The sequence below is a fragment of the Zingiber officinale genome, chromosome 8B, assembly GCF_018446385.1.
Source record: "Zingiber officinale cultivar Zhangliang chromosome 8B, Zo_v1.1, whole genome shotgun sequence".
Classification (NCBI taxonomy): Eukaryota; Viridiplantae; Streptophyta; class Magnoliopsida; order Zingiberales; family Zingiberaceae; genus Zingiber; species Zingiber officinale.
The window spans coordinates 105,345,477-105,368,923 of record NC_056001.1 but is presented as its reverse complement, the minus strand read 5'-3'; the positions used below and the strand labels follow the sequence as shown (position 1 = coordinate 105,368,923).

General features: G+C 40.6%; 1 pseudogene; it reads right to left on the bottom strand.

Annotated features, from left to right (window-relative positions):
- Nucleotides 1–3,858: 3,858 nt before the first annotated feature.
- Nucleotides 3,859–22,562, bottom strand: LOC122014130 (annotated as a pseudogene).
- Nucleotides 22,563–23,447: the final 885 nt, after the last annotated feature.

Sequence of the window (23,447 nt, the reverse complement as noted above, 5' to 3'; positions counted from 1 at the left end):
TGTCCTTTCACTGTTGGTTTTGCTGCAGAAATTTTTGTAGTGGTTTGTTTATTCTTAAATTTTGGTTTACACTGAAATTTCTATTTTTGTCTAAATTTAGCACCTTTTCAAGAGTTGTTTACAAATTTGACGTCCTTTCTATGTAATTAGAGCATCCATCTTAATTTTCCTATTACTATATCTAAAATTTAGGATAAGTAACTCACTTTATTAAATTTAGATAATCACTTTTCACTACACACTACATCAAATACCATAAAATTTTCATCATCCTTAATTTTTTTATTATTTTCTTCTCTTTCTTCTATTTTTTATTATTATATTTATGGAATGAGTGAAAGGAGAGAGATTGAAAAGATTGAGTGGAAGGAGAGAAATTAAAAAATATATATTATTTTATTTTTAGGATAGAGATTTCATTCCCTAAATTTATAGAATCACTATTTATCAAATCTAAATTTAAGGAATTGATAGAATAACTAATAAAGAGGATTTTTAGTTATCTTATCTAAAATTTAAAGTAAAATCTTTGAATAAGGTAACTAATGTGGATGCTCTTAGTATGTGTTTCCTCCTCAAGAAGTTTGGATTTGGATCCTCAACTGCTACTTTCAATTTGCATCCTCCTTAATATTTTCGGACCCTATGACTATCTCACAAAGAAATTGAATGGTAAGAATTATGCTCAGTTGTCTTGTTTAGCCCAAGTATGGTAAGAATTATGCCTCTTTGGCTTCTTTGGTCAAAGTGTGTTCTATGAGTTAAAGATAATTGGAGCACTGAACAACTAAGGTTATGGAAATTCATTAACTAGATAGAGTCACATTGGTAGAGGATTGATGGGTCTATTACCTAGTAGGGGTTCAATTTCTTTTGGAGCACACGATAAGAAACTGATAAACCTCCTTTTTCTAGGGGTATAATTTACACATCTCCTAAATTTATTAAAATTTTATATTTAGATTTAAATTCAATGCATCTCATTTGTTCTATTTTATATTGACAAATATTATATATGACGGTAGAAAAAAAGATTTCGGATGAGAAGGGAATGAATTTGAGGTTTTTAAATGAATGCATAAAAGAAAGTAAGGTACTGAAGAGTTTGTGGACAACAAATTACCTTGAGTTAGTATAAGTCAACATAATTAATTATTCATTAATTTTTAATTATCTCGTACTAATTCATGATTGTTTTTATATTTATTCTTTAAGATTATGTTGCATTGATTTCTAAAAGTTACATGACGTCTCTCTACTCTTCCTTCAAAAATAAAGATTTATGTTGTTTCAAGTAATCACTGCAGCCATTCCTACTACGGTTGGTGAAAAACTTATCGTGTTCATGATTTTAAAATAGTATATTCCAGATTTTCTTAAGGTGAGGACACAAATTTGATGAGGAATATATTTTATAAGCTGTTAACATCTAAATTGGTATTCTATGCATTAGCTTGATGATGTAATAGATCTTGTGATTCCAAGAGAAATAAATAGACTTGTTTCTTTAAATGGTGAAACTTAAACTAAAGATTATAAAGTCAACTGATGTAACATGTCACTCCACTTCTCTTCTTATGATTTAGCTCATGATAAATGTATATTTAAAGGATTAATCCAGAGCCTATGGTAACTTTCTGGATTCATTTTATTTAAGTTAAGGTATTCTTTCCTTTAATGGTCAATTTTATAATTTAATGTATGAGTTATTGCTTAGCATCACATGGAGTGTGTGGGAACATTTGCATTAGATTGTCCCTTTTAGAATTTAGTGCTTCTTGATCCCTAGGAAAAATAGCATTTGCATGATTTATAATAGAAGCTTTGTATATAGTGACATAGAATGAAAATTTTGCATCATAAGAAATTTAAGAGCTACCATATTATATCAAGAGGTTACCATTTAGCTTACATAGATAACACTTTTTGCACTTTTATTAGATGACTAAATCAAACAGTTTTTATGATTATGTAACATTTAAGCAGTGCAATTAGAATCTGGTGTACAATTTGATTTCTAATTTATAATATATATCTTTATTTGAATAGGTGTTCTTAAGAGTACTAGGAAGAATGTCGAAAAGTCAAAAAAATGGAGTGACTTTAGCAAGTTAAGGAGCACTCATCTAAGCAAAAAATCTTGTGTTATGTTGCTCTATCTTTGTTTTAATAGTGTTGTTAGTTATCATTTTGTTGGTTGCTTATGAAATTTCTTCATAATATTGTAAATATTATTTTAAAATGTTAGAAAATTGTATATAAATTTTATTTTGAAATTTAGTATTTTGAATGATTTATAATATTGAAAAATTGTGTATTAAATTTTATTTTTTTTATTTTTTATCTGAAAAAAGACAACGATTTTTCACTATTGTCGTAGACACTTTAAAATTGTTATTGAAGGTCCTGTTATTAAAGGCATACACTCAAAGACAATGATGAAAAATTATTATCTTTAAAGGAAAAGACAATGATTTTTCATAAAACGGTTGTCTTTACCTTCAAAGACAACGGTTAAAAATTACTATCTTTGGACGCCCCCTTCAACAACATGGTATTTAACAATAGTTCTAAAGGGGCTACGACAACGGTGAAAACCCGTTGTTAGGCATTTTTAATTCCTTTGCCTTGTTCTGCCACAAAAGAACAAACACATAAGAGAAGCATAGCCGGTATGGAAGGAAACAGATGAGACAAGGAAATAGATTGCGAATTATGGAATATAGGAAAAGGAAATTGACATGAAAAACATATATGAAAAACTCAAGTTAGGACAGAATTTAGGCATTACAGCTTTATGACAAATAATTATTTATCCGTCAATATACTTATTTAAGGATTACAGCTTTATTATGCATATACTTCTCTGTACCCTACATAACATAGATACACCATTAGTACATTGTATTTATTATTCCTCCTTTTTATTAAGGATCATAAAGCCTTGTAAAATGCCCGTTGAAGGATAAAACCAATGAAACAAACCCTAAATTAGTTGGGGCAGATGCAGGTTAATGATGATGAAGACCATGTTGTGCATATATATACTGGCATTTATGATCTAAATTTTTTTCTGCCTATTCTAATATTGTTGAAACAACAAGTGTTGAGTTTTCTTAATCAGCTATTCCTAGTAGGTGCTTCAAATGGGTATAAATCAAAGGGACGTCCTTTTTTAACGAATCATCAAAGGAGCATCCTATGTTGATTTATTAGCAAAAAGGTGCACCTCTTTATAAAATGACACATTTACCATACACTATAAAGTAGCAGTTTATATTCATTATTATCTCTCTCCTATTTTTTCCGATCTAAATCGGGATGTTGTAGTAGCTACGAAACTCATAGCTACTATACAGTTGTAGCAATTTCAGTATCATAGCTGCTACAACTAAGCTGTCACACAGTTGTAGTAGCTACAACTACAAACCTGTAGCAGCTATTGTTGCATAACTACTATGACTTCAATTATTGCAGTTGTAGTAGCTACGAAATCGTAATTGCTACAACGCAACCCTGAACAAAGATTTAGATGGGAATATAGACGAGTGCATGTGTCAGACGCATGCATGTGTCAGAAGCAAATAATGTACTAGAGTAGAAGGGTAAATGTACAAGGGAGTGATGTGTAGATGATTAGTGTATAATGTACTAGACGTAATTTCTTTTGATTATTCCAGTGAATATTGATTAGTGTATTACATATAATTTTGCAACTACAAGAAAATATGTAAAAAATCTTTAAATTTTAACAAGTGTTGTGTGGATGGTTAGTGATGATTTTTTCATTAAAAAAAATAATCAAGAAGAAAGCAAATTCTTTTTTCTCAAACCAGTAAAGGAAAACAAGGGGACTAATGATCTGTAAGTGTGAAGGTCCAGTCTGAGATTTAATGTTCACAAATTGCAACAATAACTTCACCTTGCTTGGTGGCTGAGGAGGAAGGAATGGAGTATATGTTTTCTTCTCCTTGGCCATTACTTTCCTTTGAACATTCTTCTTGGATAGCATTAAGAATACAGAAGGATATATGAGTTTAAACAGGATTCTTGTAAGACAGTAACATATATGTAAAAGAAATGCAGAATCATCATACTTTTAAATTTTAGAAGGAATCTATCCCAGTTCTCATTGGCTAATGCGGGATTTTTGGCAAGTTCACGTTTCATGAGAAGGGTCTGTTTTTGCAACATCTCATTTAAGTGTTCATATAGCAAGGCAGTAATGAATCACTTGCTAAAGCAGTCATGTGCATTTCCAGAGAATATATACCTTGATATGGTAAACAGGATGCATCTGGTTATGTATGCAGTCTTCTACTATTCTTCGAACTTGTTTTAGACCCTTAAATGAACCCATGGCTGCAACTGTGCTCCCCTAGTCAATTTGTAAACTTTTGGTTAGAACATGACATTAAGAGATTTATAATTAGTAGGAAATTGCATAAAGAGAATAGCACCTGAACCAATATATAGCAATCTGTCAAGATTTCAATGACCTATAATACAAATCACAATAGTGTAAGCCAATTTAACATAGAGTTAAAAGAATAAACTACTCCAGGATTACCAATGATGTTTACATATTAATCAGATTCTCCATTAGAGTGCAGACCTTTAGAGTAGATAGATTGGATCCTAAAGGCGTTCCCTCAGCTTTACAAATCGTTCCTAGCAAAATAAATAAATATACATATAATAGTATATATTATACACACACATATATAATAATAATAAGTTATGAAGCCAAAACATGTACGATTAACTACTAGGCAGTGAAGTACATAACTGGCAATGAACCATTAATAAGTTATGAAGATGAGGATGTACAATTAACTATTAGGTCAGGGAGAGCAAAGATGGCAACTACTATATTCCATACTATGAACAAAAGCAACAAGATACTGTAACTTAAAAAAATGCACCTACATAAGCTACTGCCACTTAGAACTTCACATATTAAGTCGAGTTTAAGTAAAGTATTTCATGATCTTCAAAATTGTATTAATTGTCAAGATACATGCTATAAAACTGTTCAAACAATCACTTAACACAAGCAATGGGATTGTTGATGCAAAACATTCAGGTAGATACTTTACTGAAGAGTCTCATATATGAAGATTTTCACCCTCTTGACTTCACAATAGAACAGAAGAGCTCTAAGCTGCCAACCAGGTGTCAATAAAGTTCCAATATAATACCAACAAGGAAGTATTGACAAGAACCCAACTGAAGACTATCAATTAGAACAAGCTACAATGACGAAATAGTTGCTGATAGTGGTTACACTTGAGCTAGCATTGAAGTGATATGAAAGTAACCCAATATGGTGTTAGAATTTTGATGGATCTAGGATGAGGAAACAAGAATGTAGGAGAGACTCTGTAAGAAAGTACGAGTATGGGAGAGAGACTCTATGAAGAGGAATGCTTTCTACATGTTATTCTTCATCATACAAATTTATACACTTAGATTCATGCTTCCACATCCTTCTACAATTAATACATCACATCATTAAACACAAGATAATTAGATTTTGTTCTTTTCTATAACAATGACTTGTCATAAAGAGTTTCATTGAACTTAGTAAGATAATTGAACTTTGCTTTGCACATGAAGTCAAATTGATTTTGATAACTTCCTTGCATGGTTGATGAAGTTAAGTTGGTCTTGGCATTGTTCTTGCATAGTTGAAGTAGTCAATTTGTCTTTGGAATAAGTTTGCATGCCAACATCTACCTCCCTTAAACTTGTTCTTCCTTGAACTCCCAGCAAATTCCTTAGGTATGGGAAAACTTCCATTTTTAGAGGTTTTGTAAATATATCAGCTACTTGATCACTTGACTTCACATAGAGCAATTCTATTCTTTTGACTTAATATACTCCCTTATGAAATGAAAGCGAGTATCGATATGTTTGGATCTTTCACGACAAATTGGGTTTTTGGCTAAAGCAATTGTTGATTTGTTATTTACATAGATCTTGATAGTAGCTTCTTGTTGCAATCTAAGATCTGGAATAATCTTTTTAGCCAAATAGCATGACAAACACAAGAGGCTGCAACAATATACTCAGCTTCACAAGTTGATAGAGCAACAATTGATTGTTTCTTTAAAGGCCAAGTGAATGCAACATTACCAAGATAAAAACATGTATCCAACAGTGCTCTTGTGATTATCATAACTTCTATCCCAATCACTATCACCGAAACCAAAAAATTCAATATCTTTCGTTGATGAATAGAGAAGCCCATAATCAATTGTCCTTTTGATATATCTATGAATTCTCTTAGCTGCATATAATTAAGAAGTTTTTGAAATTTCCATATACCTGCTTACCAAACCAACTCCAAATAATATATCAGGTCTTATACATGTTAGATACCTGAGACAAGCCACAAGACTCTTGTAATAAGTCGGATTCACAAGTTTGCCTTCTCTATCTTTAGTCATTCTAACGTTGTATTCAACAAGCGTATCCATAGCATAACAATCTTCCATTGAGAATTTCTTCAGAATCTCTTTGGCATATTTTTACTGTGGCACAAAGATTCTCTCTTCTCTTTGTTGTACTTTAATGCCGAGGAAGTATCTTATCAATCCTAGATCTGTCATCCCAAACTCCTTCTCCATTGATTGCTTGAATTCTCTAATCATGGAGATATTATTACATGTAAAAAATAAACCATCCACATAAAGACATACATATTGTTGGTTGCTACTCGGAATATCGTACTGGTTCACTGTACAAAAATTTTGTACAAGTCTCGAACCTTTCCTAACAACCTATTGTGTTCTTTAGAAATTAAATTTGGAATCGTAAACAGAACTTAACATTATTGATTCCAAATTCAACTTATCTGTTCTTAGAGGTTTTAGACTTGGATCGCAAACGATGCTTAACATTATTGATCCAAATCTACCCATGTTACAAAGTTGATTAAATATTTATTTCAAAGATCGGCTTTCAGGTTAAACATAGCGAGGCACTAGGCCTTCTTGGGTATGGGATCATCCACCACTTCTTAGACAAAGCCTTTCAACGAAATTCAATATTTAATTTCCTTACCGTAACTCTAAGTTTAACCACCAAGAACAATCGAATCACAAGATCGAAAAGCAAAAGAAACACAAAATCGAAACATAAAATCGATTGCTTAGAATCGTTAGCCTCTTGTGTTTGGTAATTCAAAATCCGTACAAAGAAAACTAGTATGATGCGGAATAAGATAACTAGTTATACCTTTCTTAGTTAACAAAAACCTCTTGATCTTCTATTGTATTCCTCTCCTTTTCTTGGACGTCGTGTGGGCGATAATCTACCAAGAAAAAATCCATCAAAGCCTTCTTCTCTTCCTCCAAGCTCCGACCACCAAAGGAATCTAGACAAGAGGGCCTCCTTTCTCTTCTTCTCCTCCTAGTAACCGGTCACCAAAGCTCCTAGTAGACTTGATGTCGCCGGCCACAATGTGGAAAACAAAAGGAGAAGAGAGAAAGGAAGAGGGTCGGCCACCAAAGGAAAAGAGAGAGGAACAATAGAATAGAGATTGTGTCCCATGAAGGCACCCTTTACCCCTCTTTTATAATCCTTGGTGAATCCAAAAAAGGAAAGTTGTATAACAAAAAATAAAACTTACTTTTCTATTCATGACATGGCCGGCCACCTCTTACAAAACAAACAAGGAAAGATTTTAAACAAAAATTAAAATCTCTCTTTTAAAATATCTCTTTTGTGGTTAGCTATAAAAGAAATGTTTTATAAATTAAAATCTCTCTCTTTTAAATCCTTTTATGGATATATATAAAAGATAAGATTAAAAATAAAACTCCTTTTATATCATGGTTACAAAAAAGGAAAAAAATTTAAAAAATTAAAATTTTTCTTTTAACATTATAAATATCTACAAATAAGGAAAAATATCTAATCTCTCTTTTAATCCTTTGTAGAAAATCTATAAAAGGAAAGATTTTAAAATTAAAAACTTTCTTTTAAAACCATGTAGATAAAAACATAAAAGGAAAGATTTTATCAAAAATTTATTTTTAATAAAATTCTCTTTCCTTTCCTTACTTGGCCGACCACTTGCTTGGGCACCAAGCAAGGCTTGGCCGGCCCTAACTTGAGCTCCAAGCTTGGCTTGGTCGGCCCCTTGCTTGGGCTCCAAGCAAGGATAGGGGTCGACCCCTAGCATGGGCTAAGAGGCTAGGCTTTGGGTGGATATAAGATTATATATAAGAGGCTACAATAGGGACCGAGAGGAGGAATTGGTTTTGGTCTCCCGATGATCTTGAATTTCTCGTGTTCGCCCAGAACACCCAACTCAAGTTCATCAATAATAACTCATACCACTAAAGAGCTACTATTGAACTACCGCATCAATCCCAAATTACATTATGGGTTCCTTCTTATTATGAGTGTTAATCTCCCTGTGTTTAAGATATCGAATGTTCACTAATTAAATGAATTACTGACAACTCACTTAATTAATATTTAGCTCCAGAAGTAGTACCACTCAACCTTATTGTCATGTCGGACTAAGTCCACATGCAGGGTTTACATGACAATCCTTATGAGCTTCTCAAAGGGACGTCATCAACTTAGATTACTATGACACAGTTTCATTCTATAATCAACAACACACCATATAAATAATATCATTTCCCAACTTATCGGGCCTATTGATTTATCGAACTAAATCGCACCCTTTGATAAATTAAAGAAATAAATATTAAGTATACGTGTTTGTTATTATATCATGATTAAGAGTACGCACTTCCATAATAACAGAGGTCTTGTTCTTTTTAAAGAGCCAGTATAAAAAGAAACTACCTCAAATGGTCCTGCTCAATATACTCATAGTGTACTAGTGTAATTTATTAGTCAAGATAAACTAATACCTAATTACACTACAAACACTCCAATAGTTTGTCTCATTCCATCTTGGTTGTGAGTAACTGTTTATAATTTATAAGGAACTAATAACATGAACTTCTGTGTGTCTCCTCACACCATGTTATCTACAATATAAATTAAACAGACAACTACACTTAGCATAAATGTAGACATTTGACCAATGTGATTCTTATTTCTAAATAAATGTTTATACAAAAGGTTAGATTTTTAGTATACATTCAACACATATCTCCATATGAATTCTTCTTCAAGTATAAAGAATTGTCATAGGGACACTTTGTTAAATCTTCTTTTATAAAGTGCTCGTCAATTCTTGAGTTCCAGACTCTAGGGGCTTGCTTGAGTTCATAAAGAGTTTTCTTTAATTTGTATACTGATCCTGTCCGAATCGCCGAACCAAAGGACGCTGGGCACGTGGTGCGCTCCTAGTCGATGGCGTAGGGCCGTAGGCCTCCGTCTGGTCGCGCGAATCTCCGACGAACCTGCACAGAAGTCGGGCCGGGAAGGGGTTCCCGGCGGCGACCCTCCGACGCTCAAGTCAGGTAAACAAGTGGTAGAACCCGTACCTCCGGCGAAATCTGCGGCTCTTTATATAGAGCGGTGAAAGAGCTTTACACGCCTACCGAGGCGCCAGACGTGCATACCTAGGTATGGTTCACGAAAGCTTATCCGACGCCATATCGCAATCCATCGCATCACGGGACAACAGACACCCCGTTGCCGACTCAGAGTACGGCCTAACCATACGACCGACTACCGCCAGATGTTCCCGTCCCTTATTTACCCACCAGACATCCGTCCCGGCTAGACGAAGAGCCGTCCGGACGGCCTTAATTCCCAATGCCCACTACGCCCCGCTTTCAGCCTTCCGCCGATCATTATTTTTCATCGAGGCCGAACCCGATCCCTATCGAGCGCCTTTTATTATCGATGTTTACTATCGACCGATCGGCCCGCCTTTTCTCACGAGTCCGGCTCCACCCTTCTCCGACGGACCACCGCCCTTCGACCTCCACCCTCGTTAGGGGTCCTGCTCTACCGGATCGCCCTCGTTATCGGTGTCGACCAGCCCCTGATAGCCCGCGCGGATCATCGCGCCGCCGTGCATGTGGATACTCGTGTATCTTGTTTGTTTGGTCCTCTTCGAATCCTCGTCGATACTCTCCCTACTACCCATCACGCGCGCGGTAAGGGAGCTCATTAAACGCGCCAAGATCCTCACCGACACGTGGCGATCGGCGCTTGTGTATGGCGGTGGCGCCACTCGATGTCAAACGAACGGCTAGACGACGACTCGATATCGCGACTGGATCGGACGGCTGAAATTAATAGCGGTCGCCCTTATAAAGCTCCGACTTCCGCTTTCCGCCGCATTTCGGCCTCATCTCCTCCCGACGTTTCGCTGCTCCTTTCTTCTCCGGCGACCTTGCGTTCCGGCTCTCCAGCGAACCTATAGTTTCTTCCGATCCTCTCCCTTGCCCGTAAGACTTCCTCTTCCTTGCTGCCTCTCCTTTCTTCTCCCTATTAGCTATATCTTTTATCATCCCGCACTCTTTCCTAGCTTTATTTCTCCTTCCTTCCATCACGCGTCCATCCCTGGCCTTATACCATGACCAATACCTCACAGCCGACCGTTTGGTATTCGACCATGGAAAGCCGATTCAACGAGGAGGACGCCATACCACTCGAACCCATGATCCGCCGGGCCATACGAACCGCCCAAGACCGCTCTTTTCTTCCGAGACCTTTCCCTCACAAGTTCTTCTTACAACTGCAATTATTTTTTCTCGGCAGTCCCCAACTCCATTAGTCACGAGCGGAGTAATAGTCCTTTTAAACCGAACAACATCCCCCGACCCTAAGATTTTTCATTACTTTTTTATCCCACGAGTGGGGTACCTTTATTTTCCAATCTAGGATAGGTTTCCTTTTGATAATACGTCGAGCTCCAACAAACATCGAAGGAGCACTTTTCTATGCTTTCCCGAGCCGCCAATCAAGCAACCGAGCAAATTTAGAGGTGATGCGGCCCACCTTCATCAGCGTTATCACATCGACAAGCTGCTCCTCCCGTGAGTAATGTATATATTCGGCCTGTCTTCCGCCCTGCAGCATGAGTAAGCGATTCTCATCCCTCCTTTTCTTTTGTTCTAATTGATTTAATCTTTGTTTCTGCAGCTGCAAGGCCACCGAGAAGTTCAAATTGAAAGCCGCTCAGATCGAGGCGGTGAAGAACAAGGAGGTCGCCGAGGGCCTCGATCCACCGATCCGACCGGCGACCAGCGAGGGGACCCAGATGCCTCAAGCCTTAGCAGCTACTACCTCTCACAACGAGGCAGCGGGCGGCACAGATCCTTCTACCCAAGGCGATGGAGGGCTCGACGATGTTCCTCTACTCACCTAAGCGCACGACCTAATCCACATCTACCTCCACTCCACTGACGAGCCACACCGAGCGGGGCTGGAGGTCTGTGTTGTCGGGACGGTTTCCCTGAGAGCACCCCAACACCACATGGCTCTCCGAGGGCAAGCTCGAGGGCCCCTTATAGAACTTTCCGGCGAGCTTCCTCCTCGTCCACCGCACGGCCGATGCTTCTCGGAGCGAGCCGAGCGCCGAATTTAATTAAATCGCGCCTTCCTTCTGACGGCCGGCTGATCGCCAACGGTCCCCGAGCAAGCAGATCACCGACGGGCCCTATCAAAAGGTGGATGCTCGTCGAATAGCCATGATGACTCCCGGCAGCTCGGCGACAAAGAACCTACAAAGCCACCGAGGTACGCTTTTTTTGTTCACATGATTGAATTATGTTTTAATCGTTCACTAGCAGAAGCGGGTGGAGCATATCGGCCGAAATGGAGGATGAGTTAAAACTTAAAGCACTGGGACAACCAACAATCGACTACCGCCCGAGAAGGCGAAGCCGAAAACGGGCTTCCGATCCGGCGAGCAAGGTCGCTCGCTCAAGCGATGGTCAAACAATGAGATAAGGAGATCAAGACGGCGACCACTCGGAAGCGCAAGGCCGTCGAGGACATGGACCTAATGAAGGTGGAGAACGATCAAGGATCTAGATGCTCTTCCGCCACCGAGAAGGAGAGCCGCCCGGCCGATCTTCAAAGATTTGATGGAGATCTTGCCCACGCCGCACTCAAAGAGTATCAAGAGGGGAGCCTGCTCGCTCCGACGAGGTGAGGAAGGCATTCATCCGCTCGGATGCCTTTGGGAGAAATTTCCGACAAGATCTCCTCACCTTTGAAGAGGCGATCAAAGCGGCCGTGGATCACTTAAGGCCAAAGGTCACCGCCACGTGACCATCCTCCCAAGACCTCGCGACGTGATGGGCGCCATCCCCGATGCTCTTTTGATTTCGACGCACGAGGAGTGTTTTTTGAACTTTTTAGATCCTGTTCGCCGAACTTATTTTGATGTAACTTTTCGTTAGCCCCGCTTAATAGATAATCTTTCCTTCAACTTTTGTTTGGCAAGAAATTTTTCTCTCGCCATAACTAAAGTGTTCTTTAAAACTCCTCCGCTCCACGCTCTGTCGGACTAAAGTCGATTGTCTTTAATAACGTCTTTCATCATGCGATCGAGCAGCCGCTCGGCATGAGAACGCCCTTCTTTGGTACGGTAATTATCTTTAGTTCTCATTAATCAATCTTTGTTTGAAAGGGTTTTCAAGATATTTTTCAAAGTGACCAGATATCGTTTGTAAAAAACTTTGCAACGACTTTCCAAAGTGATTTTATTAAAGACGTCGGGCCGTCTCTCGATATTTAACGCCCGAGCTCGACGGCCTTCCGCCGGGAGATTGTCTCTCGATATTTAACGCCGGAGCTCGACGGTCTTCCGCCAGGAGGCTTTATAGACGCGGCTCGGCTCTCGATATTTAACGCCGGAGCTCGACGGTCTTCCGCCGGACGCTTATAGACGCCGATTCGTAACGCCCGAGCTCGACGGTCTTCCGCTCGAACGCTTATAGACGTCTCTCGATATTTAACGTCGGAGCTCACGGTCTTCCACTGACGCTTATGACGCCGCTGCCTCGATATTTAACGCCGAGCTCGATGGTCTTCCACTGGACGCTTATGCACGCCTGCCTCGATATTTAACGCCGAGCTCGACGCCTCCGCCGGACGGCCCTCGACATTTAACGCCTGAGCTCGACGGCCTCCGCTGGACGCTTATCGCCTGCCTCGATATTTAACGCCTGAGCTCGCGCCTCCGCCGGACGCTTATGACGCCTCTCTCGATATTTAACGCCTGAGCTCGACGGCCTCCGCCGGACGCGTTTATAGGCCGCTCTCGATATTTAACGCCTGAGCCGAACGCGACTCGAGCTCGGCTACACTTCGGCGGACCCATCGCCATCCTTCAATTAATTTTGCCTTCGCATTACAAGGACGTGGGCGACTAACATATACAAAAATTATTTACATTCGTGCACCTTTCACCCCGCTCGATAAGGTGGAGATGATTCGCACCACGGTCGATCCAGTGCCGCCCGCCTTCATCCTCCAAATAATAGGCTCCGAGCTGAGCTTTTCAATAACCTTGAAGGGGCCCACGCTTGCCGACGTCGCCGACCGGCTCGACTTTCTTCCCGACAAGATCGCCGACCTGGAACGATCGGATTTACGGCGGTTGTAATTTTGCTTTATCCGTGCAGACGCCATCACCGAGTGACGCCTGCTCGCTCCTCGTCGACCAATCCACCCATGTTCCTCCGCTCGCGCTATCATCATAGCTCGATCCGGACGCTACCGACTTCAACCGGAATAACCGCCTCGCCGACATTGTGACGCCCGTCCCTTCCTTCTGAGTCGTTCGGATGGCCCATAAGATGCCCGACTTCATCCGGCCAACTTCCTCCCAAACGGTCGAGCCGAGCGATACTAAGAATTTCCGATCGCTTCGCTCGACCGCCGCTTTGGGATAAGCCACGACGAAGTGTGCTTTCAACGCCGTAGCTTGCACCAATCCTCTAGCACCTTCCTCGAATCACGCCATCGTTTAAAACCAATCGCGAGACGCCAAACCGATGATGTGTTGCGATAAATTTTTCACCATCTCGTGATCTTGGCTGGCGGCGCCTCCACCCACTGAAAAATAATCAACCGCCACTAACAAAAATTTCCGCTATCGGAAATGGACCAACAATATCCATTCCCATTGATCGAACGGACACGAAACTGCTGATGCCTTCATTTCCTCTGCCGGCCGGTGGTTGAAGTTCTGGTACGAAAGGCACGTCGACACGGTCCGGGCGACGTCTGCCGGCCAACAGGATCTTCTTAGCTAGTGCTCGTCCGGGTGTCCTCCGCACGATCCTTGATGTCTTGGAGGATGTAAACCGAGTCCTCCGAGCTCACGATTTCAACAACGGGCGAGAGAAAGCCTTGTAGAGCTCGTCGATGAGTGTGAACCGACCGGCCCTCCTTAGCAACCGGCATTCATCGGATGGTGTGGCGCCCGAGCGGAGGAATTCATGACGGTGTCCGCCAGCGCTGAAATGCGAGGCTTCCATCCGGTCGACGCGCCACCAAGATTTTTCAATCGGTGCTGAACGGTGACCTGCGTTATTGAGCTCAAGTTCGCTAACTCATCACCGCTGATTTTCTACTGTATCTTCGACAATAATTTCTAAAATCGGCTTTGAGCTTCTCAAAGGCTTCAAGAGCTTGAGCCGAGCACTATTGATTTCAAGGTACCGAGAGTTCACTGAGCGCCAACCGCGAATCCGAGCGTTGCCATCGACCGGCCCCACACGCCGGCAACTGAAGCCGTATGAGGGCCTCATACTCTGCTTCATTGTTGGTAGCTTTATAATCCAGCCGGACGGATAAGTGCATCTTTTCTCCTTGAGGGGAAAGCAACAATATTCCAACCCCGCTTCCGAGCCGAGTAGACAACCCATCCACATATATTCTCCACATAGCTTCCGGCTCCGGCCTTTGAAGAGATCAGCCGCTCGGACGGTCTTGATGAGAATGTCATCCACGTACACTTCCAGATTTCGCCCAATTTGCTCTCTGAATACTTTATTCATCAAGCGCTGATATGTGGCTCCCGCATTCTTCAATCCGAACGACATCACATTATAGCAATACGACGGTCGACTTTTCTCGATCCTCACGCGGCAGATTGGTGATAGCCTCGTAAGCCGAGCATCGTATTAGTTCGCCGTAGAGTCCACCACCGATCTATCCGGGGGATAAAAGTCTTCTGCAAGCTTCATTGAGATCCCAATCTATGACACTCCACTTGTTGAGACTAATACTACATTCGCCAACCACCTGAATCAGACTTCAGATGTGGCCGTGCTTCTCCACCTCCCGACGATGGCATTCGAAATCTCTTTTCTCCGCAGGCGAAAGGTCCGTCGGACACAACTCGTCGACTATGCTCGGCGAAATTCGGCGGACGAAGACATCATGATTTCTTCTGAGGCATCGGATCAGCCTCTTTCCGCTTCTCCTCCAGATCGGACGCAATAAAAGTCGTGGCCTCCGATCGGGTTGGATGAATCTGCACTTCCTCTTTCTTCATAAATTAAAGAGGGTGGCTTTTCTGATGGCGTTTACCTCGATCCGGCGCCCGAGCGGAATTTGCCGGACCATCTCGATATAAGATCGCCGAGTAGCAATGATCTCCGCATTCTCTCACTTTGTCTCCACGGGAACTCGATCTTCAATGGAAGGTCGAGACGACTTAATTACCGAGCCGGTCGTCCCAAACGACGTTCAGAAGACGAGGGAGAGTCGACCACCACGAAGTTTGTTGTCCTTGTCCTCCCGAGCTCTTTCTCCCAGAGATAGCCAGTGGATCTCGACCGGTCAACTTGCTACCGCGAACAGAGCGGAGTTATCATGGGTGGCTCGGCCAATCAGAGTCGATCGAACACCTTCTTAAATATGATGTTGACCGTGTCTATGAATACGCGGTGAATAGTGTAGTTCTATTACCGCTTTCACGAAAGCGAGCATCGTGGGTACTTCAACCTTCCAATCCCCGCCCAAACCTAATTTCGGTCCTTCCGCCGCTCTCGCCACACCGATCGCATGAATTGAGTGGACGCTTGCCTTTCTAGCTCGATTGAGTCTCTCCGGCCGGCCCGCCAATAACGCTGATCTCGCCGGAAGTATTGCTTTATTTTCCTCTTCCCGCGGACGGCCGGACCGCTCGACGCCGCGATTCTCTTGCTCGAGAACAACGCCGACGGAGTCTATACGGCCTATCACCGCGTCCGATCGGTTTCACGAGTTCTCGTCGCCGATCGAGGGAGACCGTCCAAAGATTCCGGCATTGACGAGCCACGAAGGAAGACTTCGACAATCCTTCGTGTTATGCGTATCGGTGGAAGGAGCGTAACATCGGGTCCATCTCTTCTTTGGCCGCTACTTCTTACATGACGGGACCGCTGGGGATCGGTTCGCCCGGGTCCTCTAGGCGGTGATGGCGGTCTTTGCTTCCGCCGCAGAGGAGCCCGCCGGTTGAGTTTCTTTTTCCGGCCTTGCGCCTCCACGCCTGATGTACTCGTTGCGGTGTAAATACGCGATCGTAATCTCGGGCGGCTTTCGGATGAGATCGGAAAAATCCCCATCCACTAGGCCTGCGAAGGCATTCATCATGGTTTCCGGGGTGGTTGGAATATCCATCGCCACTTTGTTGAACCGGATGTAAGCTCTGAGCGATTCACGGGCTTCTTGCTTGCACAGGCTGCCGCTTGTCTTTCGGTAGCGCGCTTGCAAAATGGTGGAGGAAGGCCGTTCGAAAGTCCTTGAAGCTGATCCGTCCGACGACCTCCGAAACCACCGTTGAGCTGATCCCGAGAGAGTGGTAAGAAAAACTCGGCACTTTACTCCATTGATGGAAAGTAGTAGTGTTATCGAACTTACCGGGATCATCCGGGTCGGTTGTCCCATTATACTCGCCGATCGTCGGAGGCATATTGGGCGAGGGTCTCGTAGAATAGCCTCCGAAAATTGGCGATCGATCCGCTCGGGCGACGCGTCCGCTCGGGGCTTTCCCCTTTCTGTCTTTCGTCTAGGCATTTCATCCGAAGAAGACTTCAGGGGTGCGGAATAAGGCTCGATGAAATGCAACGGTGGCGGTGGTGCCTCCGCCGACCACCGTGACCGATGTTGCTCGGTTGTGGCTTTTGTTTTGCTCCACGAGTCATGCCCTTATCTCGATCGAGCGCCGAGTTCCTCGAAAGCGCCACCGGTTGTCTTCCACCGCCCATTGTTTCCGATCGGACGCAGGAGCGTTCCCACAGACGGCGCCAATCTGATCCTGTCGAATCGCCAACCAAAGGACGCTGGCACGTGCGCCTCTAGTCGGCGTAGCCTCCGTGTCGTGCGAATCTCCGATTAACTAAGTCGGGGAAGGGTTCCTGGCGACCCTCCGACGCCAAGTCGTAAACAAGTGGTGGAAAAGTAGCTCCAAAGCTCCTGAACGCGCATCCTCCAAGTCTCGGCTCTTTATATGAGCGTGAAAGAGCTTTACACGCCACCGAGGCGTGCGTGTCCGATACCTAGGTATGTGTTTGTCGAAAGCTTACCTAACGCCATCGCAATGGGCCCCATCGCTCGATGGGACAACAGACACCGTTGTCGACTAGAGTACGGCCTAGCCATACGACCGAGATGTTCCTGTCCCTACTTACCCACCGCCGGCCAAGACATCCGTCCGGCCGGCTAGACGAAGAGCGCCGTCCGGACGACCTTAATTCCCTGCGCCAGCCGGGCGACACGCCCACTACGTCCTGCCTTCTCTTAGGCCTTCCGCTCGATCATTATTTCCTGTCTCATTGAGTGTCGGAACCCCGATCCCTGTCAGGGCGTCTTTTATTATCAGATGTTTACTATCAGACCGATCGGCCTGCCCTTTTCTCATGAGTCCGGTCGGCTCACCCTTCTCCGATGGACCACCTGGCCCTTTGACCTCCACGTGGCGTTGACCCCTCGTTAGGGGGTCCCGGGCTCTTACCACCGGATCATATACCTTTTCTTCTTGCCCTTTGATGATAAAACCCGGTGGTTGCTCGATATAAACCTATTTTTCAAGATTTCCATTTAAAAAAACATATTTTACGTCCATCTGATATATCTTCCATCTTCTTTGAGTTGTAAGAGAGATGAGTAGTTCTACTGGAGTGAAGACTTCTTCATAGTCAATACCGTACTTTTGCTTGTATCCTTTAACAACCAACCTTGCTTTGTGTCTTTCAACTTCTCCTTTGGCATTTGTTTTTGTTTCGAACGCTCATTTAACTCCAAAAGTTTTGTGTCTTTACGGAAGTGGAGTGACCTCCCATGTATTGTTTTCCTTTATAGTATAAATCTCTTCTTCCATGGCTTTTCTCCACTTTACATCCTTAGAGGCTTCCTCATAAGTATGATCATATCTTGCAAATAGGCACAAATTATTATGAGCAAAGTCAACATCAATCACTCGGCTGGAATCATATATGTCTTGAATGCTCTTCATTTTTTTCACAATTGGATTGTTTGGATCATCACTTTCTGACTAAGTATCAACTTGTTGAGGTGATGATACCTCTTCGCTCTCTCCTTGCTTGTCTTTCTTCTCTCTATAATCTTTTTCAAATGAGATTTGCTTCATGTCGTCATTATTGTTGTTATTCCAATTTCATGCTTATTCTTCATCAAATTCCACATTTCTTAATACCACGAGCTTTTGAGTTATGGGATTATACAATTTGTGCCCGCTAGCATTCTCGTAATAGCCCAAGAGAATACACTTCTCACTTTTATATTCAAGTTTTGTATGCTTCTCTTCTGGTACTTTTGTATATGATACACTCCCAAACATATGAAGATGATCCACCCTTGGTTTGTGTAAACTCCAAGCTTCCTCTGGGGTGATGTCTCCAATTCTTTTAGTATACAACACAAGCAACAACATCTCCCCAAAATTCTTTTAGAATATTTTTCTCTTTCAACATACATCAAACCATATTTAGAATAGTTCAATTTTCTTTCTGAAACACTATTTTGTTGTGGTGTTTGGGGCATTATGAGTTGATGAAGAATATCATTTTCCTTGCAAAAAATTTCAAACCCCAACGAGGTGTACTCACCTCCTCAAGCCATTTTATCTTATATACACTTTGCTTTTCAACCAAATTTTTAAATGACTTAAATTTGTTGAAAACTTCTTTTTTCTCTTTCAGGATATATTCGCAAGTTTTTCCACTATAATCATCAGTGAAAGTCAAGAAATATCTGTTTCCACAGGAAGAGATAGGTTTGATGGGTCCACAAACATTGGAGTGCACAAGTTCAAGTTGTTAAGATGCTCGCCTCAAATTATACTTTTTGAATGGCTTCCTCTGTTGCTTTCCTACAACTTATATTTCACATAGATGGTTGGAACTTTCAATGTTTGGCAATCCAAACACCATGTCATTTTTTGAAAGCAGTTTTAATGCCTCAAAATTCAGATGTCCATATCGAAGATGCTAAAGAGTGGAGCTATCCGTAGTGCTTGCCTTAAAGCAATTCTCTTCATTAATGCTTAAAGAACATTTTGTTCTTGGCTATTGTGACATGAGTAATAAGATTATTACTCTTATCAAGAATACTAAGACTCAAGTCCTTCATTTGTATATAATATTCTTTTTCCAATAGTTTACCAATGTTGAAAAGATTATTTTTTATATCGGGAACATAATAAACATCTGAGATGCATACCTTCTTTCAATTTTGCAATTTAAACAGAATGTCACCTTTTTCTTTAATTGGCCTTTGTGAGAGATCTCTAAAGGTAACATTGCCTATTGATCTCTCATCAAGCTTTGTGAACAACTCTTGTCTCCCACACATATGGTTTGATGCTCCCGTGTCTAGGAACCATGTAATAGACCGGACAAATTCTGGCCCATCGCATGCCATCAACAATACTAGTCCTTCATTGTCCACCTCCTTATTACAAAGTTCACTTTTTCTTCTCCATTGTTAGTATTATACTAACATTCGTTATAGTGATGACCATACTTCTTGCAAATACAACATTGAGATTTAGTTTTATCATACCTTCATCCAGTGTTTCTACCTTGTCCATGGCCTTGACCTCGGCTTCCAACATAGCCTCTTTCATGTCCTTTTTGATTATCTTCATTTCTATCATTCTAATTTTGAATCTGCCAATTTGAGTTGAAGTACGATCACCTCTTCCTCTCCATGTAGAAGCCCTTCCTCGTTAAGGACCTCCTTTGAATGTTTGGCTTGGAGTGCTTGCTCGAATGTTCTTCCTTCACTTTTCTTCAATATTCTTTGTTCATATGCTTGAAGGGATCGTATAAGCTTTTCCACATCCATCACCTCCAAATCTTTTGATCCCTTGATCACCATAGTTACGAAATCAAACTTCAAGTCTAAAGACTTAAGATCTTTTCAACGACTCGAACATCTTTTAGCTAGGACTGAGTATTCAGTCAAAACCAAATCGACCGAACCGAATAGACTGAAAACTGAACAAATCAAAAAAAATTTTGAACCAACCAAACTAACCGAATTTTCTTATGAAAACTAAATTGACCTAATCAATAAAATATCGGCTAATTCGATTTTCGACAAAAATTAACCGAATTAACAGAAATTTTAAAACCTTATTCCGTTTTAACTAAAAAAGAAAGATTTTATTTAATTAATTATATTTTTAAATAAAAAATAATTAAATTAATACTCTTATTCGATTCTTAGGTTCAACCGAATTACAAAATTTAAAATTGAAACCAAACTGAATTAACATAAAACTGGACCAAATTTAAAAAAAAAAACGAAAATCGAATTAACTTAACCGAATTTTTAAATTCAGTCGATTTGGTTAATTTGGTTTTACCGAATTTTTACTCATCCTTACTTTTAGCTCCTCGCTATTTCTTCTCATTTGATAAACAATAGAGATCACTTGGGAGAAATAATCAGAAATTGTTTCTGAAGCTTTTTGTTGTATTGCTTCAAATTGAACTCGTAGCGCCTGTAGTTGAATCTTCTTTACTTTATATGCTCCATCATATGTTGTCTTCAATATCTCCCAAGCCTCTTGCGACATTATTGCTAAAGCAATCAACTCAAAAACGGCTTCATCCACTCCTTGATAGATAGTGAATAAGGTCTTCTTCTCTCTTTTCTTCATCGCCTTAAGAGCTTACTATTCCCATCACTTGTTTCGGCTATAGTATAGTCGGTCTCCACAAGGTCCCATACATCAAGGGAACATAATAGAGCCTCCATTTGTATACTCCACATTCTGCAGTTATTGTTGGTTAACTTTGGCACTTGAAGGGAGCTTGTCAAAGCCATTGGTGTATATGGCTTTGATACTAGATTTGTTGGAATTTTAATGGATCTAGGATGAGAAAACAATAATGTAGGAGAGACTTTGTAAGAAAGCATGAGGATGGGAAAGAGACTCTATGAAGAGGAATGCTTACTACATGTATTCTTCATCCTACAAGGCCCCTATTTATTCCTTCCACATCCTTCTACAATTAATACATCACATCATTAAACACAAGACAATTATATTTTGTTCTTTTCTATAATAATGACTCTTGTCATAAAGAGTTTCATTGAAGTAAAATAATTGAACTTTGCTTTGCACATGAAGTCAAATTGATTTTGACAACTTCCTTGCATGGTTGATGAAGTCAAGTTGGTCTTGGCATTGTTCTTGCATAGTTAAAGAAGTCGATTTGTCTTTGGAATAAGTTTACATACCAAAATATGGCTCCTCATTCTAAGTTGCAAATAGAAAAAAAATAATAAAGGATAATGATTAAAAATAATGGATAATTTACCTTGCTGCGTACAAGGTTTCCAATCTTAATAATATCACATTGCATCTCATCGTTCAGAATTTTGATGCCTACAAAGGACCAATAATACAATTAGGCAAACTTGTAAAACAGCTCAAAACTATTGAAACAGAACTATTACAAATTTATAGGCATTAAATTCCAGAGTGAAAATCTAACAAAAATCAAAGAATGCTAATGTAAGGAAACCTGCTATCTCAAGGAATCTGAAACTTGACCTAGCGAAGAATGCATACCTGAGGTGTAGGGTTAATCAAATCCCTAGCTTTCATAATAATGTAGGGGTGATCTGGTCCCTAGTTTTTCAAGTTGTTGAAACCTTCATTGATCCTTCAACCTGACACAAACATCAAAAACGATTTTGTGTAAATGAAAAAATCACTAAATTACATAAAATCGAAATGGAATGAGAAACCAAATTCTCCCTGATAAAATCTACCTGAAAGACAAGAAGAAAGTTTAAATTGCTCACCAAATTAAGTTCACATGAGACTCCAAATTCTTTCAATGCACTTTAGGCCATGCTTCTTGCAACTACTTCTCTATAAAAATAAGAGATTGCAAGCATCACATGAGCAGTAGAAAAACAAGTATCTGAAGAAGTAAAAAACTTAGAAGAGAAACTTTATTAAAATCCTTCGGAAAAAAAGTGGCGATCCCGAAACCTTAGGGTTTAGGATCGTTCGGGAACTTCTCAACCTTCCAGTGATCGATGTTGGGGTCCTCATCCCACGGCTTGGGTTTGTCATGCTTTCCCTTCGTCCCAGAAGCAGATGCTTCCCCACCGCCGAAATCTTCCATGGACGCACTCGATTTCGACAGGAACGGCAGCAGCGTCGGCAGCAGCGTCTTCTGGGCAGCCGGGATCCTCGTGACCGCAACTTATGTTACATGTGGGATCCCAAGGACCCTGTTATGTATAACAGGTGGGGTCTATAAGAAGAGTGGATCTTCTAGTCCATAAAAATTGGATTCATTTATGATCTAACTTTTATATTAGTGGAGAATAATAGGCCCCCACCTATTAACAGGTCAGGATTATTATCTCTCACCAATCTTTTTGTCCCGGTCCAAGAACGATTAGGACAAGAAGATCAGAGGATGCAGTGTTGTCCATAAGATCTTACCTATGAATGAAATAATCCATTTTTTGGATCGTATTTTACGAAAGTATGATCTAGAGGATCAAGTCTCACTTATGGGAGGGATAGAGTATAAGGCTTTAATCATTAGGAGTCAACAATAAAAAAAAATTATTTATACTCATTAAATTAAATAAATAAGTTTAAACATATATCCTTAATTCATTAATATTAATAAATAATATTTATGTATCATATTTATTAATAAAAATTTCATCAATTTATTAAATAAATTAAAATAAATAATGAAAATTTGAATTATCAAACTCAATAACTAATTAACAAGTAAACATTTTAAACAATCAAAAAAAAATTGAATTAAGAGTCTAATAACATCTAAACGAACTAAGTTTTAACCTAGCTTAAACTTGTAAAAAATAAACAAAGCTTGAATAATTATTTTTAAAACTTAGTTTATTTTAGGCTCGGTTGGATTTGGCTTAATTACCTAATAAAAAAACTTAAATATCCTAAAACTTAGCTCAGCTTAGTTTATTTACAACCCTAGGAAGTTGAAGGAGTCGATGCTAAGTTATTGAGCAAG